Below are 13,324 nucleotides of genomic sequence, written 5' to 3' on the forward strand. Positions count from 1 at the left end.
GCAATTCTAATGTCCAGGAGTAAGCACTGTGAAATGTACCCTAGGTAAGCAGCATGAAAAGGCCCCTGAAATCTAATTATTTAGACAAATTCAACTGGCGAGGTGGGTGGATGGGTGTGGGGAGAGTCCTTGGAGAGAGAACTCAGGACACAAGGCCCTTCCTGGCAAGGGAGAGATTTCAGAACATTGTCCCGTAAGTGGGAGAGACAGAGAATCCAGGAAACCTCAAGAATGATGTCAGTTCAGTTCTAGAGAAGGGCTAGGTAACAATTCTCCTTGAGTATGACTACTGACTGGGAGTATGGAGGAAGGAAGAGGCTTCCTATTTTAACCAGTTAATTTTGCTAAGGTTCTACGTTCAATTTTCCTTACCTATTGGAGGAATTCAACTGCTGTCAGCATCCTGGATCAAAGCTCTGATCACCCTGCCCTAGTTATAGCTGTGCCACTTGGGATTAGACTGCTGTGATACCCACAAATATTTCATCAGTGCCCTTATGACCTGTTCTTATTATCTTGCCAGAGGTATGAATCTAAAGTTCAATCATTTTCATCATAGAAGTAGAGCAGAATTCTCTCAAGCTAAGTCATCATAATAGCTAACATTTATATAAAATCCTTTAAGATTTTCAAAGCACTTTACAAATATTATCTCAGTTTATCATCACAATAACCCTGGGAGATATGTTATTATTATCCCCATTTTACAGATTAGAGAACAGAGGCAGAGGAAAGTTAAATGACTTGGCTAGAGTCCCACAGCTAGTAAATGTTTCAGGCTGGATTTCAACCCAGGTCTCCCTGACTCTCTGACACCAATGTTCTATTTAATTCACCATCTCACTGCATCAAATTTTTGTTATATAAGAATCTATAACACTTTAGGATTCATGAAGCACTAACCTCTTAACAAGCTTGGGAAGCAGACAGCCTTGAAGCCAACCATGTGATGAGGGCAGCTGATCTGGGGCAAATGGAAAAGAATGAAGCATCTATTTGTCTCCCCATCCATGTCTCTTCAGGGTCAGGCTGTTTTGTCTAGTGCTTGGAGTTAGTACTTTTTTTGGTATTTGTTTGAGGGATGGAATAAATAATAAAATAAGTAATCAAGCTGAAGCACATGCTTCCTAGGATAGTTTTACTGGGACCAACTTATTAGGAAATGCTGAATGAAAGCAGTTAAGAATCTACATGGGTAAGAACTGATGGCCTCAACACTCCATAAGGTTTCCCAGATTGTGCTGTTCCTGTGTTAACATCCTAGTATTTAGAAAAGCTGTGCCGTCATCATCAAACACTTGAATTGAATGCATCCTTGAAAGGTCAGCTAGTCATCCTTCTTTCCTTATATAGGTCCATGATTTAACCATTCCATATTGATAGATGGAGACCTTGATGAAAGAGACCTTTGGCAAATGATATTACAAAAGCTTCCTTGAGAAATTTAGAACATCATGATTTTAGGCTCTTTGTTTTATGCTCTATCTTCAGCTGAGAGAGAGAAGTGTTACTTCCCAGCCTCTGAATAATCTCCATATATTTCAAGGCTTCTTTTGCCTAGCTATCTGTCATGGTCTCATGTGCTGCACACAATCACAAAGTGTCTGGGATGCTGTTTTGAGCTGGGCCTGACTCAGGCCAGGCCCATGGTCATTTATATCTGATATTGAAATGAAGTGAGACACTCACAGGTGATTTACTTAGCCATATCAGGAGAAGGATGCTCAACAAGATGAGGACACCCTAAGCTGATTCAACTGGGCAAAGGTCCCCTGTCTCTGGGCTGCCCATTTTAGTCTACCAGTGAGAGCCCATAAAAGCTCACCAGAAACTTTCTCTTGGCTCTTTCATAATTAATCCACCAGGAAGTGATGTAAGTAGATTGTGTCTTTGGTACGAGGAGCCAATTAAATTTTAAAGATGGTTTCAATACCTTTTAAGGAAAAATTAGCCTAACTTTCACAGGGGTTGGGGGTAGGAGACTGGAGTAGTAAGGAGATTGGGATGAGATAGATACTAAGTGCTCTAATTGACTGGTTTACATTTTCCAAAAACATAATAGTGTTTAAAGAAAGTCACAAAATACTGCTCAATTCCTTATTGTTCTGAAAGGTGATTCCAATCAGGCATTGCCAAGTGGTTGTCCTCATCTTAAGCAAATATTAACAAAATAGATTTCAGAGGTCTGAAATCCCCAGGACTTAGTCTTATCAGAGATCAGATAACTTTAATTTTTTTTTTTCAAAAAATGGTTTGTGAAGATACTAACCATTTGAATTGCGTTTCATATTTATGGGCAGAATCAACAAAAGGAGACTTACTTGACCAAACAGGTTGTTTTTTTTTCTAGCTTGGACTGTTGTTATAGTATCAGTATCAGTGATACTATATATGTATATGTATAGTGATCAGTGAAAGAAAAGCTACTCAGTCATATCCATGATGACATTTCTCCAACTTCACATTTATTATTGAAAAGCTCAGCAGTACAAGAAAATTCTTTCCTCTGAGGGTACCTATTAGTGACTTGCTGATTTGGGATTTCAAACAGCTTTAGTTGGGAGGCTAAAAGAAAAGGGATCTAATACAAATGTTGGGTGTATATTGGATTTTTCCCCCGTGCTATACATTTCACAATTGGGTGTATTTTTTTTCAAAAAAGAATGCTTCATGTTGCAAAATGTTCTACTTTTGCTGTTTAAAATGTTTTTTTTTTAATAGCAATGCATAGACCCCATTGAATAGTTATAGTCTATAATATAATGAATTTATCCTCTCATCTTAAAAGATCTTCTGTGTCTTGCTTCCTCCTTATTTTCTCAGTAAAGTGTTTTCTATTGAGCTATTAGAGGATGTTCAGAGACATACTTAGGAATTCTGGCACCTGGGATCTGGAGAGAACCCAAGGTCAATGTAGGGAAGGGAATATGCAGGACCAGGTTGGGGAAAAACTCACTTGGGTTGTGGGTAGATCTTGGGATTACACCACTTGGACTGGCTTTCATTCCCATTGCTCCTAATTACCTTCCTCTGATCCACCTGTGATTGGGTGCAGCTAAGGGAAAGACTTAGAGAAAGCTGTCAGTTTCCCAAGGAGTCAGACCTGTACCCCACTGCAGTGCAACCAAGACCCTTGATTCTCAAAACCTCATCATCCCTGCCAAGATAGTTGGGAGGTGGGTGTGGCAGAGAGAAGGAACATCAGTTGTCTCCCTTGACTCCAAGGCAGCATTCACTGATTCCAGGACTGGGGGCTTGGTCACTTGGAGTGGTGACCAGCCTGTTGAGTAACCAGGGTTAGTTGCTACAGCTGTGGGGTAGTGGTGTCATGGGACCAGTGGTAACGTGGCCCAAGTCCTCAGCTCTTCCTCCTACACTCCAAGTTCTTGATTTCCCAATTGTTGATGTCCTCCCCCCAAATTTATATTGAATTATGTTGTTTGTATATGTTTGCATGTATAGTGCATGTATTAACTTTATATTTATGACATATATTTTTATGTGTGCTTGTTGTCTCCCCCAATGAAATGTAAGCTCACTGCAAGTAGGGACTGTTTCATTCTTTGTACTTATTTCCCCAAGTCCTAGCACAGTGTTTGACATATTCTAGAACCTTAATAAATACTTACTAATTGATCGATTGATTTGACCTCTACCTTCTGGGTTCCTATGATGGCCTGTCTTGCTGAAGTATCTTGGGCAGAAGCTGACAGTGAAGCTTCTGAAGCTCTCCTGAAAATCTTCCCTTCTGCTCACCTTGGGATAAGAGAATCCAGAAGGAATGGTGTTTGGTTTTTTTTTTTTTGGCTTCATTTTGTTTTTGCACTAAAAGATTGTGCCTCACCTAGAACTTGCCAAGAGCTAAGGCAAAGAGGGCTTTCTAATGATAGTAATTTTCACATCTTACATGACTCCCCTGCCCAGATCACTGTACTTACAAGGTCTTGGTGATGATGCGAATGGGATTGGAAACTGTGGAGAAGAATCTTTGGGGGGGAATTAACAGCTCTATAGATAGAAATAGCTGTCATAATTTCAGTTTGCTGAGGCTTTGCTATGAGATTTCTGAATAAATGGATATGCTCTTAAAGGTCCTGCTAGAAGGCAGGAGTGACAATCTACAGTACCCAGAGCAGAAGTTAGGGTCAGGCAGACCCATTTTAGACTGGAAACAAAAGGACAACACTCTTGATGATCTGCTTATTTTTAACATATAATACCAGTTTCTAAATTGTCTATGACTACCTCTTGGGGGAGGAAATGGTGTCCCTCTAAATTGCAGCACATGGGACCAAGCACTGCTTTTTTACCTTAGTTCTAGCTTTGGAGATACTTGTATATGTGACTAGAAAATGTCCATAGATCCATAAACTTCTATGTCTTTGGCACTGTAAGGTGGTATACAATAATTCCAGTGAAAGCCCTTTATTATTCAGAGATAGTTGAACCCCAAAGCCTAATTACATGGAATAGCTAGTACAGCTGTAGAGTTTTAGGGCCTTGATTATGACATGCATACACAAGTCCTTATGAATTAATTACCCTTACCTATGGGTAGCCATCACCACTGTGAAAACTCTTGCTTTTGAAATATTTCTCTGCTCCCAGCCCCCATGATGCACCCAGCAATCCTAGAGGCCTCAGCTCTCTACTTGCTGTCACCAAGGGCAGGAGGGGACTGGGACAGCAGAGGCTAATCTCACTATTGGAGCTGCAGCTACTGAGAGAGGGGGTTGCCATCGCCAGAGCAGTTACTTATTACCTCTGGAGGTAATGGCTTCTCCCTCACTGGAAGTCTTTAAGTAAAGTGAAGGTAACAACTTGTTAGATATGTGCCTGTCTCCCTGCCTGCTTCCCTGCTTCCCCCCTGCCTTCCTTTCTCCTTCCTCCTTTTTCCCTCCCCCGACCCTGCAGGGATTTTTGTTCAAGTATGGATTGGATTAGATGGCCATTAAAGACCCTTTCAACTCTGAAATTCTTTGTGTGTCTGTGCATGCACATATCTATGTTTGTATAACTGTATTCCTGCTTTTCTCAGTTCAAAATTAGCGTACATTTTGTTCCCATAGGAATGATGGTGGTTAAATTCCATATACTTATGTACTTATTTTACATTTATATCCTAGAGATGATTGGTTAAAGAGGCTTTTGTTTAAACAAACATAAATTTATTTCTATAGGGAGATATATTCTAAATTCCAAATAATTGACTTAGAATAAACTTTTGGGATGTATCTTGTTCATATGTTAGGTATTGCTATGCACATACACAAGACCATTGTTTAAAATCCCAGGGGCTATAAATGAAAACTTAGAAAATAGGCTAATCCTATTATTTGCCTAGCCTTTCCTAAAGCATTACATGAACCTTGAATTTCACATAACAAATGCTTACATAAGCTTATGTGGATGTTTCCGTGTTTATTATTTTATAGCCAAAGTTAAAACATCAAGTAATTTCAAGAGTGAGGCATACAATGTGTAGTTTGGTTTATTCTTGTTCTCTCCCTCTCCCTCTCTCCCTCTCTCCCTCTCTCCCTCTCTCCCTCTCTCCCTCTCTCCCTCTCTCCCTCTCTCCCTCTCTCCCTCTCTCCCTCTCTCCCTCTCTCCCTCTCTCCCTCTCTCCCTCTCTCCCTCTCTCCCTCTCTCTCTCTCTCTCTCTCTCTCTCTCTCTCTCTCTCTCTCTCTCTCTCTCTCTCTCTCTCTCTCTCTCTCCCTCTCTCCCTCTCCCTCTCCCTCTCCCTCTCTCCCTCCCTCTCTTTCTGCATATACATGTGTTTTTTTCCCCTGAGTCATTCTCCAATGCCTAAATGATTTATATTTTTGAAAGCCTAATTGGCAAAGAGTGAGTAATTTGGTCTTTGGGATCCTTGTTTGTTCTAGGGAATCAGCATTCCTGATGCTCCCAAAAAATCCAGAAAGACGGCTGTGTTAAGAATGCCTGACTGATCAGCTGGTGCTCTCTTTATCTGTGCTCTGAGCCTGACTGACATCTCTGAGCACTTTTGCATCTACTCAGCCTCAAGTATGTGACCTCATTCTATAAATATCAGCCCTTTACTAGTCCCTGTTGTTCAAATTAAAAAAAAAAAAGTCCATCAAATTTTTTATCCTATCCAGTCACAAATATATACTCTTGTCAATCAAAGGTATTCCTGTATTTGCCATGAGATTTAATCCCTATTTTGTGAAGTCCAGCACATATTAAATCATACTGGACCTGGAACAGAAAAACAAAAATGAAAAAAAAAAAGGTTATTCTTCTTCAGTAGACCAGACAGGGCCCACATCTTTTTGAAATTGTGGCTCTCACAGGGCCTAGAATGAGACTGAGGAAGAAAAGAATTCTCTTTGGAAAAGTATTAGCCTAAGAGATGCATCATGTGTTTTAGCTCATGAGTCTATATTTGTAATATAAAATAAGATCATTTGTGGGGGAAGTAGTGGTTGGTCTTCTTTTGTAAGTTGTCATTGGATAAATACTGGAATTTAAGAGGAAAAATAAATCCCAATGTTCAGATTTTACCCTTTCTTGGCCTTTCATTTGGGTACCCCATTTCAGGTCCAATGGAGATTATTTCCCCCCATTTTCCTCTTACATACTGGCAATATTTGAACTCAGGTCCTCTTGACTTCTGCACTGGTGCTCTATCCACTGCACCACCTAACTGCCCCTGGAATAGTGAAGAGTCAGGAATTCAGCACTAGGATTTCCTAACTGTGACTGTATGTAAGTGATTTATCTCATTACATAACCATCTAGAAAATGACAATAATGATACTTCCACTAGCAACTTCACAAGGCTATCATGAGGAAAGCACTTTGTAAACATGGAGGCATTGTAGAAATGTACTTATTAATGTTATGGGTTTTTGTACCACAATAGACTACCACCTCCCTGAAGGCAGGGACCATGCCTTACTGAAACTGTCTCTTCCAGTGCATAGTGCAGGGATTTGTACATAGTAAGTGCTTAATAAACATTTGCTAAATGAATGAACGATAACAGCCTACAAATCTGACAGAACATAAAACAGAATAGAATAAGTATATTTATTCTTAGTTAGAAAAACCAGAATATGTTGTATTTAATAAAAATGAGTCATGGGTATTCTCTGGAGATGCCTCATGCCTAGATTCTGCCTCTAGGCCTTTTCCCCCCTCTTGCGTTCCCTCATTGTCCACAAAAAGGCATTGATTGATCCCATGCTAGACTATGGGAAGCAACAAAGGTAGTATTTGAACCCAAATCTATTGATTTGCAAATCAGTGGTCTTTTTGGCATAAACTTTGGGACCCTTCACTCATATCATGGTCCTGCTACTGAGCTCCTTAGCTTATCAGTATGCCTTTTGAAATGAAATACTTTCCTTTCAACCACTTTGTGAGGTAGATAGTATATGTATCTATAACCCCATTTTACGGATTAGAGTTCAACACAGTGTTAGGACTAAAAATCCGGGTCTCCTGATTTCAAGTGCTTTCATCACATCCTGCTGCTTTGGCTAATGTGATAGTAACATAATGCTGCATTGGTGGGACAAGTATAGCAAACAGTCAGTGAATCCCCTTGGATTTGAGTGACTCATGGATTAACCAGTTTGGAGTGGGATACAGATTAAAGTTTTGTTGCATCTGTCACAGATTCTTGTAGGATTTCGATGATCACGTGGGAGATACCTCGTGTCTAGGGAGAGAGCACTAGGGATTCATTTTGCAAGTCAAGTGCTTTTTAAAAAAATCAACAATTGGTATAATGTTATCTTATATTTTCTCCATCGCTCAGTCATTTGTGTGACCATAAAGATGTGGCCCGCTATAGCAAATTGGAGTACTACTCTAAATGCAGAATAAAACACTTTCAAAGATACAACCATTATAACACAAATGTGTTTTGCTAAACTATGTTTTGTTTTTATAAGGGAGAGCTCTTATTTGGGATGAGTTGGTGGGAGGAATAAGGATAATGATACAAGAAAAAAGTAGAGAAGAAAGAAGAAAGTGTCATGCAATATTTAGAAAATATACAGTGGAGATGAAGGGACAGAAGAGATCATGGACAAATCGACAGCACATAGACACTGTTGGTGCTACCATAGAAATATAATGTATTTGAAAGGAGCATGCTTTATGGAATAGATTCATGATTTTATTATAATCCTCGTTTTCTGGCCTTGGGTTATGGAAATGTTTGTGCTTGTTGAAGAGTTTTTAGTTTATAGTACATTTTAATTGCCCATCTCTTCTCTACTCATGTTTTCATGAAAGATACTCGATTATGAGCATAGGCCATTTTCATAAATACTTTAAAGGGATACAAAAAGCAGAATATGACTGATAGTTGTTGATATTTCTTCAGTCTCAATTTTTTTCTTCTTTTTTGCCAGAACACAAAGCCTTGAGATTATTCTATTGAAGTCTTTCCTTCTGAGATTTTCTTGAGAATCACTAAACATCTTTAAAATGATGTCACCTCCAGACTGGATCAAATCCAGCCCACTTCCTGATTTGATCTTCTTAAGTGCCATTAGAGCTTGTTCCTGTAGAACATCAAGGTTAGAGGTAGTAGATTCAAAATGCTGTTTTCATTATCACTGCCAATGAAAAGAAATCATTATGAGTAATTATAGTGCGCGTTTACATTGTACTTGATAGCTTACAACAACCTTTTGAGATAGGTGGTTTAATCAGTATTATTCCCATTTTACAGTTAAGAGATCCAAGACTCAGAGAGAATCACTGACTTATTTGTTCAAGGTCATCAGACGAATGAGGCAGCATTGTAATTTGAGTCTAGACCTTTTCCTGCAACATGTCATGAATCATAAAACATCTACGGATAGGTTCTTTTCATCCTCTTCCCAATTTCATCCACATGTAATCTTTATTGGGTAATTTTTCCCTTGTGTGTTTTTTTTAATGTTTTGCAAGGCAAATACTGTTGCTAGTCTTCTACCCTCCTCCTACACGGATTTTTGCTATTGAGATAAACTTATACTGCCTTTGGCTCCCATGTCTTTCAGCTCAACAAGAGAATTAAGAGTTTGCTGAATGCAAATGGTTCCTGAGCTCTTTTATCCTCCTTGTCATGAGGACTATTTTCATGTTTGTTCAACTCTATTAGGAAATAGATAATGTCAATAATGTCTTACTTTTCTTCATTTTGGGGGGATTTTTTTGAGTTGACATTTTTAATCAGACTAAGTTGGAACTGGTATAGTTGTACAGTTTTATATTTTTTCTTCCTTCTAATTTGCTGTTTACTTTGACCTTTGCTCTAGCCAGCTGATGATTTGATTGAAAAGATGGCAGTGATTTCAACAAAGAGGCAAGGTGGCAGTGGTATGGTGGAATGCATGGTGGATTTTGATTCAGAGATCCTAGGTCTGAATCTCAGCTTTGTTACTTATTACATTAGTGACCCTAGGCAAGTCACTCAGCCTCTCTTCATCTAGATGCCCATAAACTGGGTCCTCTGTTCCTCATTTGTATAATGAGGTCAATCAGCTTTTATTAAGTGCCTTTTATTAAGTGTTCCAGGCATTGTACTAAGCACTGGAAATATGAGAAGAGACAAAAGACCATCTCTGACCTCAATGAGCTCACATTCTAATGAGTCAAACTAGATAGCATCTAAAACTTCCTCTAGCTCTAAATCTATTATCCCATGTCAGCTATACTTATAGCATGCCATTTCTATCTTAAGTAAGACTTAGTTAATTTCATTTTTAATGATGCCTTTTGATAGTTGCTAAGTTGTGTCTTCCAAAACCCTTTTTGAAGAAAGTATTCAATAATTGCACCATAAGAAATGACAAATATGAAGACTTCAGAAAAAGTTGAGAAGACCTAGTATGAACTGATGCAGAGGGAAGTAAGCAAAACCAGGAGAATAATTTTATACAATGACCACAATAATGTTGAGGTAAACAACACTGAGAAACTTCAGAACTCTGATTAACTTAGTAACTAATCGTGAAGTAAGTCTCTTGCCTCTGATCAGAGAGGTAGTGGTACAGAGTCAGGCATTCAATTTTAATAATCGACAGTATATTCATTTGTTTTGCTTCATTATATTTATTTGATACAATAGAAAATTCTATTTGAGGATCTATTGTGAAATATAGTGATGATAAAAGTGACAGAAGCATCAGTAGAATAAACCCAATACACTAGGAGCTATTCATAATGTGTATGTAAAGTTTCTGAAGTGTCTAAAAGTCTTTGACCTCTCATTTTTTTTGTTTTGAATATTTTTCCACATAATTTTTACAGTTCTTCCTTTCATCTGCATTTTTATTAAAGTCTCTGAGTATCAAAGTACATGTGGACCTAATTTGGAAGATTTTATCAAGTTTTCCATAAACCTCAGTTTCTTCATTCTCCGCAATTATATCTTTGGTGGTCTGTTTACTTTTGCTTATCATAAACACGTAAACACATCATAAACACCTGGCAAGGTGACCAAGTATTACATGAAATGATTTTTCTGTTGCCTTTGGGCACATGATGGAACTGACATCACCATCTCCTTTAATTTATATTTCTCCATTTAGTTGTGATTCTGTTCTCAGCAATGAATGTTTAAGAGTAGGTTGCAATCACTTCCGTAATAATTTATTTACTGAGGTTCATCATAGACACTTTAAGGCAAGGTGACCAAATACTCTATGAAATTATGTTTCCTATTGCCTTTGGGCAGATGGTGAAGCCAACACCCTCATCTCTTTATTTGTGACCCTCCATTTATCTATTTCTTTTGGTTTCATTTAAATCAAGAACATCACTAGAGATGTGGTTTATTTCCTCCAGGAGCATGTCAGTTTATTGGCTCTGGGACAAAGATGGTGAATTGAAATTATAAGCGGTTAAGTTCATGTTTATGTAGTCTAAGCACTGTCTACCTCCTTTTCATCACACTGCCTCTTCCACTGAGGACAAAGGGAGGGACTGAAGAGACTTCTGGCCATTAAACATTTTTGTTTCATGTGTGGTCAAAAAGTCAATCACTTGGTAGATATCTTAGTGGAAATGAACCTCTTTTCCCTTTGCTGGACTGGTCTTCCCATGACACATCAATACTATGGTCTATTTTGTCAGTCCTATACTTAAGGCCTTTCAACTTGGTAGGGCATGCCAGAGCTTATGCTCTGTTGCTACAGACTTTAATTATAGTATATTAGTATATTAGTTGTTATTTTAAATTAAAAGTTTGATAGATTCAGTGAATTTGAATTCCCTGTTCTCTGTCTCTTCCACACAAATCTCCTTGATTCTTTGGAGAAACTTGGGACCTATTTGGTCCTGACTGATCACTGCCTCTCCCAGACCATTATTTCAGGAAAGCAAGCCCCTGAATCCCTTCACTCTCCACTCTCCCATCATTCCCTTCACTTTCAACTATTTTATAACTTGGCATAAATTCTTTCCTCCCCTTCTCATCTCTCTATTTGTGGAACAATGAGCTATGATTAAATCAGCTCTACCATTGTTCCTGGATAGGATACATCCATTTATGCCCTCTATGGTCCTTACTCACCATCCCAGTAATTTTTAGGACCAAAATACCCCTCCCTGGCCACCATTCCTTTTTGTATATTATTTCCCTTATTAGAATCTATGCTCGTTGAGGCTAGACTATCTTTCTCTCTATATTTGAATCCTTGTATTTCAGTGCTTAGCATGGTTTCTGATACATATTACATGTTTGATGGTGGATTTATTTTTTCCCCATTCATTTAGGTGCTCTGGTTTTCAATATATTCCTTACTTTATGGGTACCTAGGCAGCTAGGTGGTACAATGGATAGAGCTCGGGACCTGCAGTCAGGAAGACCTAAGTTCAAATTCTATCTCAGAGACTTAGTAGCTGTGTGACCTTGGGCAAGTCACTTAAATCACTGTTTCAGTTTCCTTAAGTGTAAAATTAGAATTAGTAATAGTACCTACTTCCTAGGGTTATTGTAAAGATAAAATGAGATATTTATAAAGCTCTTTTTATAGTGACTAGCATGTAGTAGATGCTTAATAAATGCTCGTTTCCTTCTTTTGTTAATATTAACTTTAAGTCATAAATGCCACAGAGAAAACTTTGCTGGACTTTGCAAACTTTGTATAGTATATTCAGGGAGGATTAGCACCTCTGGTATGAGGGCTTGCTGAGCCCTTTTTGAGACTTCTCATCCACCTTTTGCATTTACCTGTCCCACATCTCTCACCGTGGCTCCAAGAAGCTGTAGCATGCACAGCAGCCACACCTCAGTAAAACTGTTTCATCAGATGGGCTAAACGAGGTTGAAGATAACTGACAGGTCTCAAACCCATCAGTGAGGTAAGGGGATGTCTGTCCCCAGCATGGAAAGACTACCTCAGCAGAATGGATAGATGAGCACAATTTGTTCCAATGGCATGAAAGTAGATGACACAGGTATTGTGGAGTGCTTGGAGCTTGGTCAGACATATAAGACACCAAGGTCATCCACTGAATCCTGGGCCATAGCTAGTCATTTTGACTTTTTGTCCTGCCACTGGATTTCAATGAGAGAGACTGAGGCCTATGACTTTGTGCAACTCTGACTCACTTAAACCCAATTAATTGGCAAGTCAAGACATCACCCCATGATGTCATCGGTCTTCTTCTCAAAGAAAGGACAAACAACAACAACATTAATTTTAATTTCTTTAGTATTTTAATGGAGAAGCTTACTCAGGCTTCACAAATATCTAGAGAAGCTACCACTTTTGATAACACTAAAGTTTCACAATTTATAGCTCTCCCACTTTGAAAACGCTATGACAAATTTGATTCATAAAGCACCTTAAATAAGCAGTTATCAGAAGATATTTGGGGAAAAAAATAAGACTTTTGGCCAAGTCTTAATGGTGCCAGTTCAGCCACTACAAGGTAAGAAGGAAATAATTTCAATTTAGTTAATGGCAGAATCAAAATCCCTAGCCAGAGAGCTGTCACTACCCAAATGCTAGTGGCTTACATCTATGTGCTTTATGAGGTGTGTTTATTACGAGGTAAGTAGTGCAAGTATCTGCCCCCATTTTAAGGCTAAGGAAACTGAGGTTGAGCACTATGTTAGAACTTTGAGCCCAGTGGAATCCTCTGATTCCAAAGGCTTCTTTCCACTGCCCCACCCTGTCCCAGCTGATGCAACCGTAGCACAACACTGAAATGGGGAGACAAGTTGCAACAAATGGCAGATGAATCTCTGTGGGTCTGAATGACTCACAGAGTAACCAGTTTGGAGAGGAGAATCCAGATTAAAGTTCTTGAGGGCTTGATGTGTTTAAGGAAGTAATGCTGTTCCTTTGG

General features: G+C 38.8%; 1 protein-coding gene across 1 annotated transcript in view; it reads left to right on the top strand.

Annotated features, from left to right (window-relative positions):
* Positions 1-5,883: 5,883 nt before the first annotated feature.
* The window catches only part of RTN4 (reticulon 4), a 144,777-nt gene continuing 137,336 nt past the window's right edge, over positions 5,884-13,324 (top strand). The window contains exon 1 of the mRNA XM_072635550.1: positions 5,884-6,025. The gene's annotated coding sequence lies outside the window, so the exon portion shown is untranslated. The remainder of the gene's footprint in view (positions 6,026-13,324) is intronic.

Source organism: Notamacropus eugenii, chromosome 1 (assembly GCF_028372415.1).
Source record: "Notamacropus eugenii isolate mMacEug1 chromosome 1, mMacEug1.pri_v2, whole genome shotgun sequence".
Taxonomy (NCBI): Eukaryota; Metazoa; Chordata; class Mammalia; order Diprotodontia; family Macropodidae; genus Notamacropus; species Notamacropus eugenii.